The 15,873-nt window shown below is 40.7% G+C and overlaps 1 protein-coding gene across 1 annotated transcript in view; it reads right to left on the bottom strand.

Annotated features, from left to right (window-relative positions):
- Nucleotides 1-15,873, bottom strand: part of LOC102151579 — a 338,066-nt gene that overhangs the window by 242,659 nt on the left and 79,534 nt on the right. The window lies entirely within an intron of this gene.

The raw sequence follows: 15,873 nt of genomic DNA, 5'->3' as shown, positions 1-15,873 counted from the left end.
GAGAAACACACCCTTTCTCTTGCTACTTAGAGAGTAACTCAGGGACCTAACAACCTCATATTGCTTCTGCTCTTCATCCGTTCCCTCAAACTGAGACATTCTCTCAACAAAATTGCCTTAAAGGGATACATTGTCTATAATAACAAACTGCAAGGCCAGCTAAAGTTCATACTGATCCTATGACAATCTGTTTGCTTTTCCACCTTAGGTGCAAGAAAACCCAGTAGGCACGCTAGAAAATGTCCTAGGACCTCCCTGCTCTGTGCTTAGGCAAGCCTCAACTCGCTCACACATAAAAATGCTGGTTTGGTGGATGCACACTGTCCCCGAAACAGTCTCCAGACACAGGAAGAAAAAGAGTGAGATCTTTGCAGCCTAGTAGAGAAGCAAACATCAATAAGGAGTTGAGGGAAGAAAGGGAGAGAGGAGGAGAGACAGGAAGAAGGGAGCAGAATAAAAGATCAAGCACAGTGGACAGCCAGCCATGCCAAGAGAGAAGACAGCCACAAATGACCTTTTGCACCCCAATCACTCTGAACGTCTCAGACGCCTCCAAACCAGGAGCGAATTCCCTAGCAGGGGGCCAGGACACTTCTGGAGGAGAATTTGAGCCATTTTCCTTTTTCTTAAAGAACAGCACTAGCATCTGCCAAACGAGGTCCTCAACTGCCCATTTATCTTCTCCCTCCCGGCCTCCGAGCTCCCCTTCGATCTATCATAGTAAACACCCCCCCGCCCAGCTCCTCACTGGACTCTCAGTCTCAATCATCGTCAACAACAAAGACATTAGTGAGGGCTTGTCTCTGCATGGCCCCATGCTAGACATTGTACAAACCCAGGTTAACAGACTCGGTCCCTCCCGCCTTTGAGGCTCTTCCCAAAGAGATCATTATTTGGTTTTATAAATTTTACTACCACAAAAACTCCAGGTCCATGTCCTATTCACAGCAGGTCTGTGACTTTGGGTACAAAGCACAGCACATTTTATAAGCCCCTATAAATCAAAGCGAGCTCTCTCACACTCAAGGACTGTCTGCCCATGCAAGCCACAAAATGGATTTCTAAACCATGAGACCAACTGCCTCCTTTCTTCTTTTTCCAATGCATTGGAGTTGTTTTTGCGATCCTGAAATAGCAGGATGGTCTTATTCAGGGCACAGCCAACCAGAGCTCAATACATATCTGAACCATGTCTTGCTGACACACATTAAATAATCATCTCCCAGGATAATTATGTTGGACACATCACTTCATCTATGGAAATATTCAGGTGAAAAAATATATATATTAAATGGAAAACAGAAAGGGAGTACTACAATTTCTGCTTTTCAAGGGCAGGAGGAGGCTTCCTTTCAGTAAATCTATGTTAAAAGTTTAATTTTCTTTAAGGCACTTCTATTCTTATGTTTTAAAATACCATCAGCTCTGAACTATGTGAGCCCAGAAAATAAATATTCCTGGGATTTTTCTTGTAGGGAAGTTCAAATGGTAGAAGAACATTTGATATTTTCAGTTTTCCCGAAGATCAGAAGGACTTTCAGAATAATGCATTTTTCCCTCAACAAAGGGCATCTGCAAAGCTTAGTCTGCTGAAAAAAATCATTCTGACAGTCTTAATGTATTCTTTTCAGGAAAGCCCTGTTCAGAGAATTCCACAAAAAAAAAAAGAAAAAGAAAAAAATCAGTACCCCAGGAAAGCACCAATATAAATCATTATAGCTTCTTACAAATTGATGAGGCCAAAGTATTTTCAATATATTCTAGATATTAGATTGGGGGTAGGGAGAGAAATAAGAATGATCTTGACTATTACATATTTTTTCACATTCCCTTGTTGGACCAATATTAAAACAAATATTAGAACGATTTGCCGGTCTTTCAAAGAACATCTCACAGAAAAGCCCACTTCTGGAATCCAACTGGAAGACAAAAACATCCTTAAGGTAGGAAATATAAAATTGCATTATTGTTGTAACTGAGAACAACAACCTCGACAACAAGAAAAATTATAGTCTAATATTAACATAACAAGGCTCCTTTCATCCAGGACTCCAGAATATTTTGCAAACACTCTCTGTTGCTGGGATGATGCTACTAGGGAATTCAAATATGAGGAATTTTAATGACTTGACTCAGGTCACTGGTCATCTTGAGTGGTAGACCAAAATGTAAATACTTGATTGTGGTCTCCTGATTTAAAGACTCAACCACATAACCTTCAATTAATAATTTACAGAATCCTATTTCAGGGAAACCCCTTTCGGTCTTTTCATTAAATTCTGATTTTTGCCTTTTTTCTTTTTTCTCTGTTTCCATTACTCTCACCATAGCCGGGGCAAGGTGTAGGGTAACTGGGAAAGCCCCTCAGTGGTCTCCCTAAGTAGCTGTTAATGTCTTACCACCCCACCCCCATGCCCCAGATCTCTCCTACAACCCTCTAGCCCAGGATAGTAACCCAAACTCCCACACACACCTGTTTTATCATATCCTTCCCCCTTACCCATCAGAATGTTCAAAGAAGGGACACCTGGGTGGCTTAGTGGTTGAGCCTCTGCCTTCCACTCAGGGTGTGATCCTGGGGTCCGGGGATCGAGTCCCATATCGGGCTCCTGACGGGGAGCCTGCTTCTCCCTCTGCCTGTGTCTCTGCCTCTCTCAGTGCATCTCTCATGAATAAATAAATTAAAATCTTTAAAAAAAAGAGGGATCCCTGGGTGGCTCAGCGGTTTAGCACCTGCCTTTGCCCCAGGGCGTGATCCTAGAGACCCAGGATTGAGTCCTACATCAGGCTCCCTGCTTGGAGCCTGCTTCTCCCTCTGCCTGTGTCTCTGCCTCTCTCTCTCTCTCTCTCTCTCTCTCTGTCTCTCATGAATAAATGAAGTCTTTTTAAAAAATTAAAAAAAAAAAAAGAATGCTCAAAAACCTCTACCATTGATCTCATATTTTTGTCATTCCTGGACATATACCTGACACAGGGACATCCCAATTCTTCTCCTCACTCCCTGTTTCTTTATGCTACAGAAAGCTCCATCATTTCTACTGGCTTTGGTGTACTAAATATATACCCAGTGAAGGAGATATTTGAGTTGGAAGAAACCCTGGAGTCCATTTAGTCTAACCCTGCCACCCTATCCACGCAGCCAGCATTGTTGACATCTAACTTCTTTCTCCTTCACGTTATTGGAAACGAAAAGTTCACTGCTCTGAAAAACAGTGCTCTGTCAGGCATTTTAACTGTGAGAAAACTCTCATCTGAGCTGAATTCTTGTATGGTCATTGGGACGTCCACCCCACAGGCTCAATTCTGTGCCCCGGATTGATAACAAGTGGACTTGTTTCTGCAACAAGATGGCCTTTGCAATGTTTGAAAAGCACTGTTGTTTATCCTTTATCTTCTCAGCTCCGAGTGCATGTGGCAAGGCCCTTCCATTTTCCTCAGGAGACCTGGTATCTGGGTCCTTTGACACCCAAAAACTCCTCTGATTCAGTGCTGCCTAACTACTCAGCTTGTGCACAAAGAGAAAATGATAGTGTCTATATAGCATATTGGGAAGAAAGGCAAGGGCCTCACAAGGGTTGTGAGGTTGGAGCTCCAGCTCCACCTCATGCAGTACCCAGATGGGAAGCACTGAGCTGACTCTGGTGATTACTCTTTTAAAGTCTGGCACTCAGGGCACCTGGGTGGCTCAGTGGTTGAGCATCTGCCTTTGGCTCAGGTCATGATCCTGAGATTCTAGGATTGAGTCCCACATCAGGCTTCCTACAGGAAGCCTGCTTCTCCCTCTTCCTATGTCTGTGTGTGTGTGTGTCTCTCTCATGAATAAATAAATAAAATCTTCAAAAAAATAAAAATAAAAAAATTAAGTCTGGCATTCAAGGGGCACCTGGGTGGCTCAGCGGTTGGGCATCTGCCTTCGGCTCAGATGGTGATCCCAAGGTTCTGGGATCGAGTCCTGCATCAGGCTCCACAAAGGAAGCCTGCTTCTCCCTCTGCCTATGTCCCTGTCTCTCTCCATCTCTCATGAATAAATAAGTAAAATCTTAAGAAATAATAATAATAAAGTCTGGCACCCAAAATTGAACACATTCTGCACAGCCGATCTCAAATCCAATTTATTTCATCCAATGTCCCCCCAGAAACTAAAGCCAACTCATTTTGTCTTCCTCCTGATTACTAAGCACACAGTACCTGCTTGAGCAGGATTTGACATTTGACATCATGACTTTTGACTCCTATTGACTTGGGGACTTTCCCAAATGAGCATCTCATTTCGTGCATCAGATTCACTTTCCCAGCGGGACTCCCACTTCACTAGGAGCTGAGTGTCACCGTCCTGTCCTCACGCCCATTGGTTCGCCTTCCAGGTCTGGGCACCAAGTAGAGCCTCCTGCACACACGTGCAGAGCTGAAGCAGCCTCTGGCCAGGAAAGCATGGCTCACAGGCTACGGTCTGGTTCAAAAGATATAAACCGCACCTGAGGAGGAAGTTTATCGTTCTGTCTGTTTATTCAGGCGTATCTAAACAATGACACAGACTTTCAGACTGGGAGACTTCGTACAAATAAATGCTTCCAGACAGGTCCAGATTGGGAAGGAGGGCCGTGGAATTCCAGCTCCTATCTGGGATATGAGGCCCAGACACTCGTCCCTCAAGTTATAAACACGATTAAACGATGTTACATCGTTTTACTTAAAGCTCTGTTTGCTTTCAGACTAGACTTTAACATTTCATAACGGTTCCCATCAGAATATGGTAGAAGTGGAGAGTATTTTGATTTAAGCTTGGGTTCAAGTACAAAACTCAAGCTGTGCTAGTTAAAACAGGCTCTACTTCTAATTCAGCCTCACAGTGAGGTCAAGACTCTTGGATTCCCCTAATCTTCTTCCTCTAGAACTGAAATGCCTGGGAATTCAGTGAATTTACATATTCTTCTTTGGCCATGAAGCTACGGTCACAGGGTCTCAGCCAAGCTCTTGGTCTCAGGCCTCTGGATTCAGGCTGACTTTCTCCCAGACTGCTCAGCCCAAAACTCAACCCTGGGAGAGCAGATTTTAAGGTACCAATCCTGCCACAGGAAGAAAAGGCCCTCCCTGCCTTCCTTTCCTGGAGAGGAGACCTCCCTCTCGTTTTTCCTCCTCTCCCACTGCTCTGGGTGCAAGTGTGTACATCTGAAACTCCAATAGATTCATGAGAAGTCGGCACTGGTCCCTCTGGACATGATCCATTTTTAAGCGAGCTAGCTCTGAGAACTTGGACACTTGACAGATCCTGGAGGAATGAAATACGAGGAGAGAAAAGGAAGTTTGACACGGGGAGAGAGACTGCTCTCCGGGGTGGGGAGAAGCTAAGAGAAGGGGAAATATTAAGATAGGATGTGTAACATGAACTTAACGGCAGATCACACCATTGAGCAAAAAAATCTGGCTTCTCCGTTAAAGTTTGGAAGTGGAGCAGTTCCTATAGACTTGTCACTCCATGCAAAAAACCTTGTCCTTGTGGCTAAGGACAAGAACCTTAGCACTGCCCCTGAATTCACCTTCCCATTCACACTACTGGTCCTGTGTACCCAAGGCAGTTGCAGAAAGAGGACAAAAATGATTTTACACAGAAGGTAAAAAATTAGGATAAAAATAGGTGTAAAACAGACTAAGTTTGCCCCTCTTACCCCTTACGATCCCAAGCAGGGAAAAAAAAAAAAAAAACATTCTGATGATTCTGGAATGACCCAAGCATAAGGGCAGAGGAGGCGGGAGGCAAATTTTCAACACAGAACCACAGGGGAAAATTAAATCCCAACTCTGCTTCTACCTCTGAAACCGACATTTCCATACACATCTCTTCTGTTTGTCAGAAGCCAACATTATTCAGAAGTGCCACCAATCCATAAGCTCAGCCAGCACTGAGAAACTATTAATTTTAATTCTACACCAGGGCCTTTAAAGTCTGAAGGGAGGGGTGCCCGGCTGGCATAGTTGGAAGAGCGTGCAACTCTTGATCTCGGGGTTGGGAGTTCAAGCCCTGTGGTGGGTGTAGAGATAACTCATAAATAAGTAAATAAATAAATAAATAAACAAACAAATAAATAAATAAATAAATAAATAAATAAATAAATAAACTTTTTTAAAAAGTCTGAAGGGAGGATGATGGCTGAAGGACAGCCATAGCTAATTGTTTAGTTCACGTTAATACAAGGAAAACAACTGGTAAAGAAAAAAAAAATTTCCATCCTCATCTACATTAATGTCCATTTCTTTTAAAAACCAGTAAGTAAGACAACGTGCAGGAAATGACAATAATGTCAGCTTAACACCTAATTCAGTGAAGACCCTTGATTGATGCTCTGTAAATTATTTCATAAACAGCTGATTGATTACTTAAAAACATCAGAATTTATCAACTAAAAACAATACGTTGACGATTGCCTTGTCATGGGCAAGGAATATAGAAAAGATAAATCCAAATGATAATACTGTTTAAATCTCCAAAAGGGCCATGACCAAAGGAAATGAGAATTAAAACAAAAAAAAATCTAATAAAAGCATTTCATGATTCATAATACTTATACTGCATTTCTTTCAAATAAACTGAGTCTGTATAGTTGCATCATCCCTAGGAAATGAATATGACACAGAAAGACACAAAGACATGGTGTGAGCTGAACTAAGACTGTTAGGAAGCTAAAGTTCTTTAGAGACAGGGAGTGTAAATGCTATACAATAATATTACAAGAAATGCTTTCAATCAGCCTGCTGTCATATGAACCATTATCCAAGACGGTTTTTCTAAATGTACATTAATTCTTAAAATTTTCTCCACTCTTTACCATGATTAAGATGAGCTCTGTCTTCTTGTCTTCCTACAATCTGTTTTTGCTGACTACTGTCTTATGGGTAAAGTGTATAATTTTTTTCATTATTTTCTAGAGATTCCTATTTCTTGAGACTATTTTGCTGAGGATATCATTTGACGTTTTGAAATAAGCCAGCCCACTCTAAATTACTTAGCTACACATGGGTAGAAATACCCATGTATTGGGTAAATACTTGAGAGTTTTCTCAGGTTCCTGTATGTAAAAGAAATTATACGTTTATCTTCTCACTGACCCATTTTAATTTCTTTTTTTAAGGAATGGGGGTCATGCTATATAAGGGTGCTTTGTGCTGTCCAATGATGTGAAACAAAATGAAGCCAAGTGGACTTCAGACAAAAGTATCAGACTTCACTTGAGTTTTAAACAAAAAAGAACCCTCTCTCACTAAAAATAATTTGAAAGGTAAGATTAATTCTGTATATCTCTGGAAGGCTTTATTTCTCAAATTACCTAAGTGATTACCTTTGGTAAACTAAATAGATCATATACAGCACATTTTCTTCTCCGCAGTGCTTGCATTTGATTTCCCAATAAATCAACTTTGTGAAAACACTTATTCATCTCAACTTTGAGGGTGAAATTAAGGATGTTACTGCATGAAGAACATTAAGGATATTATTGCATGAAGAACAATCTTCAATTGCTTTTACCTACTGATGTTTACATAGACTTGAATAGATGAATTTGAAATTTTTGATTCAACTACGTAAAATAAAATAAGTTAATATCATGGATTAAGACACACCAAACAATCCAGGCATTCAGAGGAGAGGAAGGAAGCAAGGACTGGGTATTCTTTGAAAACAGAACGAAGTCTTCTACCAAACCCTACAGAAGAGGGACTCTGGTTCAAGTCACAATTAAACAGCAAAATATGTCGTGAGTACCAGGGACCCTGGTGAGAAGACTTGGGCAGATTTTCAGGACACCAAGCATATGCACGAAGCCTGCTGACTCTGAGAAGTTCGGGTGGGAGGTGGGCCTTCCAAGAATACGCAGAGCAGTTAGGAAGGAAAAGCCCCACTAGAATTGAATATACCCAGAGATGAAGAACAATAGAATGATCAAAAGCAGATTCTTCTTGAAGAACAACGGGGGTCAGCCAAGCTGCAGACTTTAGGACTTTAGTATAGCCCACATAATGCTTTGTCTCCTTGCTGTTTGTGGAAGCGTAAAGACAGAATGTATTTTGTTCTTGTGGTGAGCGAGGCATGATATACAGACTTGTCCAATCACTATGTTGTACACCTGAAACTAATGTAACATTGTGCTTCAACTATATTTCAATTTAAAAAAAGCATGTTCATAAAAAAGGGGGGGGGGATGTATTTTGTCCTTTAAGGAGTGATTTTAGCTTTGGATTTTCTATTTGAAAAAATGTTACATGCCATATCTAATTTACACACACAAGACCCCCTAGGGATCACGGAATTCTTTAAATAAATCAAATATTACATGCTTTCTCCAACTCTGATTTAATTATGAGAACTGATAAGTTTTGCTGCATTTCTTAAAGGAAACTCCTTGAATAAATTAAGGCACATCCATTGCATTCCATCAAATGTTATGTGGCCATTCATAAGAATAAGGAAGATGTTGGTATTTGGGCCTGGAATAATGATCATACTATGTGGACATGTGCGGAAAAAGGCAAGCGGCACAAGAGGTATAGCTGCTCACATGGACCCCGGGTGCCTTACCTGGTTAAGTGTAAGGTGTAAAACAATTAAAGGTTGGTTGGCTGGCTAGCTGGCTGGCTGGCTGCATGGATGGATGGATGGGTGGATGGGTGGATGGGTGAATGGATGGAAAATGTTTATAATGGCTCCTTATGAATTCAATAACTTGTTCTTGTGTGAACAACTTCAAGTCTTAGATTTGGCCAGTAATGGGAGAGAAAAAACATTACTACATACTGCGCTGCAAGCCTTCAAGAACAAGTTCAGCAGGAGTGAGTCTCAGGTCTAGGAATACATTTCTTTAGTGCTGTCAAAATGAATCTCCAGTTTTGACTCATTCCACTGATTAAAATGACTAAAGTAGAATAGTTAGGTTTGTCCTCCCCCCGGCCCCTTTCTGGCCCTTCTACACAATAACTCTTGGGCAACTTTCTCACACAAAATAATTCTCAGTACTCCTGAAAAGAATTTATTCAGAACCAGCACATTCAAGGAAGAACCAACAAAATTTAGTCATGCTTCTTTCTAGGGATTTAAAATAGTCCGGCCCCATAGACCAAATGAACTCAAAAATTACAGTTTTATGGCATTTCCATTATGGGCATGAAAGCAATTCTAAGAAGAAAAGGAAAATAAGTAAGCCCTATGCAGGTTCCTCTGAATTGGGGTTGGGAAGGGAGATGGACAACCCTTATCACTCTCCGATCAGTCAGAACTTGTGACATATGTAACAAGAGCAACTGTCACAACAGTAGCAAAATTGTTTCCCTTCAATAAAGGTGTTGGCTATGAAGAAATAAAATATTTACAAGGTCTTAAAAATGGATATTATTCCTATTTTTGCTCTCTTGATAGGCAACAATTTTGAGACACTTATTCTTCATTATAGGAACAATAACCACCCATCTGAACAGCTAACACACAATCCTTTGCCAATATTTAGTGAATAAATTGTGCTGGATCATTTTACACTAGAATTATGCCAACATCTTTGATCATTTCTTCATTTCACTCTCTCTTTCATTAAAACAAATAAAATTTTACTTAGAAAAACTCTTGGTTTTGTCTATTCTCTGGGAAGGATTTTATTTTAAAACAAGCCCTTTCTTCTACTTAAGTGCATTCTTCCAGAATCTATAGTTGGCGTCTCTTGCTTCTTGCTCTTCTTATCTTACCCATCCTTCAAGGACCAGCTTAAATTATATCTTAATCCTAACAATGCTCCCTTACCAGAATACTCTTTTTGAAGAATTCCTATTTCACTGTTGTTATCTATTATTTTGACACCTATTAACTCTTTTAAACATGACGATGCTTGGGTGACTCAGTGGTTGAGCATCTGCCTTTGGCTCAGGTCATGATCCCAAGGTCCTGGGATCGAGTCCCACATCAGGCTCCCCACAGGGGAGAAAGCCTTCACATCAGGCTCCCCACAGAAAGCCTTCTGCCTTTGTCTCTGCCTCTCTGTGTGTGTGTGTGTGTGTGTGTGTGTGTGTATCTCTCATGAATAAAAAAATAAAATCTTTTAAAAAATAAATTAAATTAAAAATAAAATAAACATAAGTTTAGTGCTTCATATATCCAAGAACTGTCTCTCCATTGTTCTTAAGATTCCATAGTTCATAGAAACAGCAACTATGATATACTTTCTCCCTTTCTCTCCTTAACCACCGTATGCCAGGCACTCAGCCAATAGTTCTTGAATGAATGAGTGAAGGAAAAAAATGAACGATCACACACTAAGCATTTTCAAAATGAGCTTTGGAATTAACCACCCATGTGTTAAGGTGATTTTCCCACAGATGTTCCAAAGCCCCCTCGAATTTTCCAGCTAATTAAAAGGAGCAATGAGTAGAATGTTAAAGTAACAATAAACACAAAAGATAGTTACATGTTCCATCTTAGTATAACACATTTGGAAATATGACTTAATCAAATATAATCCAGTAATACTAATGTTGTAGGCCAGGCTTTTGGTTTTGTATTTTCAGAGTTCTGTACCCAGAAGTAATACAACCTAATATAGGTTTCATTATGTATTTAAGAAACATACATTTCCTTGAAGTATCATAAGTTCCAAACAGGGATTCTTAGCCCAGACAGATGAGAAGCTGCTTTGATTTTCTTTGGCTTGGGTGAGGCTACCCTTTTCCAGAGCTTCCCAAAAGGTGGCTGTGAGATTTTTACAGGTATCCATATTGATCTCCGTGGGGCTGGGTTGACTGGATGGAGGATTCCATGCCCAGAGCCCTGGGAACAGCCACAGCCCCTGGGACACATGCAACCTTCTCCATTTACTCCTGAACATGCGCTTATAAATATTTCAGTTGTGCCAAAATGAGGCAAAGCAGAAAAAAAAGTCAGGGTGACTCCCCTATTCTGTTACTGAATTGGTGAATACCAGTGCCTTCCCCCTTTTGCACATATGGTCAAAGTAATCAAAACTCGCTATAATATGGAACAAAAAATCCGCAGATAGGCTACAAGATAGAGAAACAGAGAAAAATAGATAATGCACTTACCATTTGGGAATGTCTTGCCTAATAAGCATATCTATTGTGGGGAAAATAAGTATTATCTAAAAGCTGATCCCAGAGTCTGTCTTGGGGAGGTAACTGTCTTTATTTGGGAAAATATCTTTATAGGTCACTTGAGAGCAAGGGGAGATAGGAGAGAAAGAAGATACTGTAGCTAAAACTCAACGTAAGAATATTGCAGACATTTGAGAACAAGGGGGAGAGAGAGAGAGGGATGAAAAGAAAGGAGAGAGAAAAGGATCAGCAATTTGCAAAATCCTCGAGTCTGTGGAGAAAGGACAGCCAGTAAGATACTGAACAACATGGATGTCTACTATAAATTTTAAACTATTGGTATTACTACAATTGTAAAGACCCTTAGGATGACCAAATTTTCATTAAAATCTCTACACTCACAATACATTGCTTTTTCTGCAAAAATCATGAAAAAGAGCTTGAAGCTCATGTTTCAGTTTGTGCAGAGAGAGGAGAAAGACAGCTCTGCAGGCGGAGAAAGGAGATTAAGAGATCAGATGGAAAATAAACTCAAGACAAGAAATAGCCAGACAACCCCTAAAAATTCAAAGAAATCTTGACAGGGGCTGATGATGGAACTGGGTTCAAATTTACAAAATCTATGGAGTGAGGAAATGAAATCTTAAGAGGTAAGTCAACAGCTACATTCTGGGAGATAGAGTAATAGATAAAGATATGATAAAAATGAGTGTGTAGTAAGAGATGTAACTGGCAATAAATCATGTTCCTATCAAGAATATGAGTGCATTTTATAAAAATGAGGTTTAATTTAATTCCTTGTAACCTCCTTTAAATAGGCTCCCTTAGATCCTCGAGTTAATGGAAAGAAATGACTTTGTCATATATGTTTGCTGTAGGGTCACCAATCGCTCAGACACTGACCCACAGAGTTCTATTGAAAAACCCAAGGGATCCCTGGGTGGCGCAGTGGTTTAGCGCCTGCCTTTGGCCCAGGGCGTGATCCTGGAGACCCGGGATCGAATCCCACGTCGGGCTCCCGGTGCATGGGGCCTGCTTCTCCCTCTGCCTGTGTCTCTGCCTCTCTCTCTCTCTCTCTGTGTGACTATCATTAAAAAAAAAAAAAAAAAAAACTATTGAGTTTGCATGTCTACCAACATAATGATGAATGTATAGACACTTTTGTTTGTCAAAGCTGCAAAATTTTCATAAAATTATCACATCATTAATAAGAAATTCTAAATGGCTTCACCTTCGTGTATATAGAGTTAATATATTGATTTGATCTCATTATTAGGGAGTTACTATTAGTGACCCGTATGTCCTGAGTATATCCAATCATTAGACTTGGATCTGGCACTGAATTATTCACATTTTCTCAACATAAACCATGTGTTCCACAGGTGACATGTGGCAGGCTGCTGCCTAAGGATAGAGTTACAGTTCCCTGTCTCATTCAGGATCCCAAGCTATGCCCATCAGACAGCTGAGACTACTGTGCTCTCAATCTTCTTGAAAGTGTGAGGTTGTTCATAAAGACACTCACCTCACCAACTTGCTCATCCTGGTTTTAATAGAAACTGGTCTTTTTCTTCTGAGATTTTAAACCAAGGTAAACACCAGCTAAGGTATTTTCCAGAATCAATGTTTGTGTAAAAGGAAAACATTTTCACTAGAGTAAGCTACTTTTTAGTATCTGCATTTTTAGAGTTCTCAAAAAAAATTTTTGGGGTGCCTGGGTAGCTCAGTTGGTTAAGTGTATGCTTTCAACTCAGGTCATAATGCCAGGGCCCTGGGATGGAGCCCCACATTGGGCTATCTGATTGTCATGGAGCCTGCTTCTCTCTCTCCCTGCTGCTCATTTTCTATCTCTATCTCTATCTCTATCTCTATCTCTATCTCTATCTCTTTCTCTTCTCTCTCAAATAAATAACATCTTTAAAATATATATATTTTTGCTTTTGCTGAGTTAGTCTATTATCTGCTCCTGCTATACTCAACCACAGCTGATGATGTCAAAAGCTAGCAAAGAAGTGGTTAAAAGCTCCACTTCCGCCCTTTAATTATGTTTAAAATGAATTTCAGCATGCAGACTTAGTGCCTTCACAGACTATGGAATAATCCACAGGTGCAAGAACTTCTACTTCCCAAGTGACACAGTGGCTTATGCGTGCGTTTTCATAGTTTAGTAAAAACATTCAGGTTGTTATACAAAGGAGGGAGAGAATATAAATTTATGATTAAAGAAATCAACTAAGGGATGCCTGGGTGGCTCAGCGGTTGAATGTCTGCTTTTGGCTCAAGGACATGATCCCAGAGTTCCGGGATCCAGTCCCACATCAGGCTCCCTGCATGCAGACTGCTTCTCCCTCATGAATAAATAAAATCTTAAAAAAAAAAAAAAAAAAAAAAGAAATCAACTGAGATCTGTTTGGAACACATTTTTTTCCTTCTAAAAATCACTCATCCTTACATTTGGGCAACACAATGGTGATTTGTAATGCACTGAGGCATTTGCAAACTTTTCCCAAAGAGAGAAACCCATGTCTTCATGGTGACATGTTCCTTCTTAGATAAACATGTCACAATTTTATCATGGGGTATACTAGATTCCACAGCTTTTCAGTTAAAAAAAAAAGAAGTCTTATATTTATATTTAAATCTGGAACTGTAAGCAGTCAAATGGAAGCCATCTTGAAAAGTACAAGAAATAAATTACTTTTGAAGGAAAAAAAAAATATAGAACACAGTTATGCTCAAAACAATAGCTATCGGCAGAAAACATGAGAAGACACATAGCAGCTCATTAAAAATTCAGAAGATATTGGAAAAGTCAAATTTAATTTTCCTACCTTCACCAAATACGTTGAAGGACATTTGACAAATTCAACAACAAACGGTTCTGTGAAATTTAAAAACTCACAAGTTCTATCATCCTATCTTTGCTTCTCAACAGAAGCAAGAGACTGGCTGCAAACCATTTTCTAAAAGCTTACCTCACAGGGACTAAGGGAATGTAGATACGTAGGGGAAACAAACCATTGGTTAATGAGGTATCAAGAGCTCAAAGCAGTCAAGTTAGGGAGACACCAAAAGGTAGAGAAGTATGCTATCTTTGTTGACACTGCCACATTTCCAAAGGCTTTGGGCTAACTAAACTGTGACCATCATGCACAGATATTAAGATTCACTAAAGACCTTAAATGTTGTCCTGTTCTGGCCCTCTGTCTCCTGGTGGATACTGCTATCCATCGTTCAGAGAAAATACAGACCTATAACATTTTGGTAACATTCGCTATGTAAAGGCTGCCCACTACCCCCTTCCCCACCACTCAGCCCCCAATACCCAGCCAACTCTTATGTTCTCAGCCATTCACATTTGATTCTCATTCATAATGGTCACAGGGTGAAGAAGAGGTTACAGCACCAGAATACAAAACCTCAGAGTCATTCAACACATATAGCAGCTACTGTGTCTAGGGTACCAAGAGAATAAAGAAGCAAAAATGACCCCAACCCTGACAGAATGTGGCTGGGAAAAATAAGACCAATACACCAAGAGTCACTAATGGAGGACAAGTGGAGTAAATAATGGGGTACCGGAAACGTAGAACAAAGCCTTGGCTGGGATCAGGTGCTTCTGTAAAGGGAAAGACTCCCTGGCCAGAGACTGCTGGGCAAGGCAGGAAGGGCACCCACAGGGTAAGCAAACACTTGTCCAAGAGTAGAATTGGGACAAATGAAATTTTGCAGTGTACATGTTAAACAGCTCACATGATCAGGACATTGTTACAGTTCCTCGAAGCCTCACTGATGGTCCCCAAACTGACCTACGTGGTACCGACATTGTAATCCATCTGCTATGTCCCACTGTACTTGGAATCAATTCCCTACACACACATGCCACCCCCAGTTCATGAAGCCCAATGACCAGCCTGGCACCTGCTGGCCCCGCCTGGCCCCATCTCTCCCGACTCCTCCACAGTCATGCTGGCCTCCTTGGGGTTCCTCACACCAAAATCCTTCCCCACCCAAGGCCTCTGCTCAGCCTGTCCCCACCACCACCTCAAATGCCCTTGCCCCATCATCAGAAAACAGAATTCTTCATAATTCAGATCTCAGTTTAGAAGGGGCCCCGCCAGAGATCTCTCAGACCAGACCTCACCCTCAGCAACCGCCACATTGCCACCTTCACCTCACCCTACTTTAATTCTCTGCAGAGCAATACCTGACATTTCTCTTGATTATTATTTTTATCACTGAAATTAGTACAGTTGAACTTCAGGAGTCACAGATTTTCTATTTACAAACTTTCCTACCTGGCTAAACTTTATTTATCAATACCCTCCGCACTTTCATGTCATTCACAAAAAGTGCAGAGCAGTGAAAAATTTGTGTTTCCCAAAGCACATATTCCCAGCTGAGGGCCAAGAAGGTGATACTCTGCCTTTTTATTTCAGCTCTCATTCACTGTAAATGATAGTCCTTTCTGTAGTCCATTCACTGCCCAATTTTTGCATTTTTGTTGATTTTTGTTGGTGATTTCACTTTTTAGAATGCCCCCCAAGTGTGGTGTGGAAGTGCTGTCTGGTGTTCCCAAGTGCAAAAAGACTGGTGTGCTTACCAAGAAAATACACGTGTGTGATAGGCTCCATTCATGCAGGGCTTTGGCCATGAGTTCAATGTTAATGAATCAACAATATATATTAAATAAGGTGTCTTGGGGCACCTGGGTGGCTAAGTGGTTGAGCATCTGCCTTTGGCTCAGGGCATGATCTGGGGGTCCTGGAATTGAGTCCCACACATCAGGCT

The sequence above is a fragment of the Canis lupus genome, chromosome 35 (assembly GCF_011100685.1).
Source record: "Canis lupus familiaris isolate Mischka breed German Shepherd chromosome 35, alternate assembly UU_Cfam_GSD_1.0, whole genome shotgun sequence".
Classification (NCBI taxonomy): domain Eukaryota; kingdom Metazoa; phylum Chordata; class Mammalia; order Carnivora; family Canidae; genus Canis; species Canis lupus.
This window is presented reverse-complemented; position numbering and strand designations above follow the sequence as displayed.